Raw genomic sequence first — 2,452 nt, 5'->3', positions numbered from 1 at the left:
TGAATGAACAAATAAACACTAAAGTGACCCAGCATGGAGGGATACTCCTTAAATGTCCCTGACCAGGCTCAGATCTACTTGGAAAGGAATTTCAGAGAGGAGGCGGGACCAGGCAAGTTAGTTATAGCTAAACAAAGTGGATGATTTCTATTAACCTTCTTAAAGGAAAGAAACACAACACAGCAAACAACTTATCAGTGTCAGAACCAACTCATAGGTGACCCTCCAGCAGATTTTCAAAGGCTGTGAATCACATGGGAGGAGATGGCTCATCTTTCTTTCTCAGAGCAGCTGGATTTGAACTGATTGCCTTTGAGTTGATAGAGCAATGCCTTACCCACTAGCTATTAGACTTTTCCCTATTAACCTAAGTTTGTGGTTTTTCTGGGTAGGGAAAAGTAAAATTTCAGTTTACACAAAGTTTTAACTGACACTTAAGTTCACAAGCTTAGATATTTAATCTAAATGTTTCCATCTCCCATTCTTCAGTTGAATGTGCAACATTCCAACTTTATCTTAAACTCATTGGCTTTTCTAGAACATCAAAGATTCTTTCTCAAAGGATGTTTTAGTGGAAAATTCAAGGGTTTCCAGGCAATCACTCCATCATCGGTGCCACTGTAGAAAGCTATCAGATCCACTTCCCTAATTCATACCACATCTGCTCTCCCTGCCCTGTGTGACCTTAAACATGAAAAAACAAAAACAAATTCTCCACATTATTCCCCCACCCCCCCAAAACAGGCATCCATCCCAATTTTCTATTACATGAAAGACAAATTGTCAACACTGAGTCAGCTAACTTTTTTTAGAAGCTGGAAAGTCTCTAAAAAAGATTTCAGATTAAATTGTCCTGTTAAAAATCTTCCTAAGTAGATAAAGGAAAATGTTTGCACCTATGTGGTCCCTGTTGATCTCTTTGCAAATTTTGGCAGTTGTAGACTGCTTGAACTCAGGCATTCCTGTCTTTGTTACTTTAGAAGATGTTTTCCTCATACTATCATTTGAAATATTAAAATGACTTGAAAGACCATGATAACCCAACTGATTTACACTCTAGCCTTGTTTTCTTTGGCAAACAGCATGGGGGGGGGGAATAGTAAAGGACACAGGCTTTGAAGTCAGAGAGTTTGCACAAAGACGCTTTCTCCTTCCAGCCCTGTAATTGTGGGCAATTCACTTAACCTGTTGAGTCTCGGTTTCATGGGCTATAAAATGAGAATAATAATATTCATCTCATAGGTTTGCTGTGAGGATGAATGAGACCATGTATGGCAAAGCATCAACCCAGCAACTGGCAGTGTAGAAAAATGCTCATTAAATGGCAACTCTTTTTAATAATAAGTGCTAGGGATGCCTTGATATTAAAAAAAAAAAGTACTTGCTCTTTCATTCTGCCATGGCCCAAAGTTGAGGCAGAAGACACATACTATTGCCATAAATGAGTCATCTTCTCCCCCTTTTTGGTGAATTTTAATTAAAAAATGGTTTATGGTAATATAATAATAATTTTAATAATTTAAAAATATTTTATTTTGCTTTTGGTGAAAGTTTGTATACAGCAAGATAAGTTTCCATTTAAAAACTACTACACATATTATTTAGGGTCTTTTATTATCTTCTCCATAACATTTTAACATTCCCAGTATTTCTCTTCCGGATGTTCTGCTTCCAGTAATTTGTCCAGCAACCCTGTTCTCTTACCTTGTCTTTGCCTTAGTTATTGACCATTTCATCTTATGTTGGTGGGTTTTTAAAATTGCACAGCATTCAGAAAGTGAATGGTTTTACCCAGAGGGCCCTGCACCTCCTTTCTCCGTTGCCACCGGTCCTGTTCGCCGCTCCTCCTCGGCCATGGCGTTCACGTTCGCGGCCTTCTGCTACATGCTGGCGCTGCTGCTCACGGCCGCGCTTATCTTTTTCGCCATCTGGCACATTATAGCATTTGATGAACTGAAGACCGATTACAAGAATCCTATAGACCAATGTAATACCCTGAATCCTCTCGTACTTCCCGAGTACCTCATCCATGCATTCTTCTGTGTCATGCTCCTCTGTGCAGCCGAATGGCTTACACTGGGCCTCAACATGCCCCTCTTGGCATACCATATTTGAAGGTATATGAGTAGACCAGTGATGAGTGGACCAGGACTCTATGACCCCACCACCATCATGAATGCAGATATTCTAGCATATTGTCAGAAAGAAGGATGGTGCAAATTAGCTTTTTATCTCCTAGCATTTTTTTACTACCTATACGGCATGATCTATGTTTTGGTGAGCTCTTAGAATGACACACAGAAGAACTGATCCAGTTAAGTGCATGCAAAAGCCACCAAATGAAAGGATTCTATCCAGAAAGATCCTGTTTCCTTGGGGCTGGGGAGAGACTGAGTAAGATGGGTTCAATAATGTGTACTGCACTGAAACAGAGGAGGGAGAGAACCGTTTA

General features: G+C 39.9%; 1 pseudogene; it reads left to right on the top strand.

Moving 5' to 3' along the window:
* The first annotated feature begins 1,854 nt into the window (after window positions 1–1,854).
* LOC102848504 lies at window positions 1,855–2,289 on the top strand (annotated as a pseudogene).
* Window positions 2,290–2,452: the final 163 nt, after the last annotated feature.

The sequence above is a fragment of the Elephantulus edwardii genome, unplaced genomic scaffold (assembly GCF_000299155.1).
Source record: "Elephantulus edwardii isolate Elephantulus edwardi_28Jun2011 unplaced genomic scaffold, EleEdw1.0 scaffold00044, whole genome shotgun sequence".
In the NCBI taxonomy this organism is placed as follows: Eukaryota; Metazoa; Chordata; class Mammalia; order Macroscelidea; family Macroscelididae; genus Elephantulus; species Elephantulus edwardii.
The sequence above is the reverse complement of the archived record's forward strand: the minus strand, read 5'-3'. Positions and strand labels throughout refer to the sequence as shown.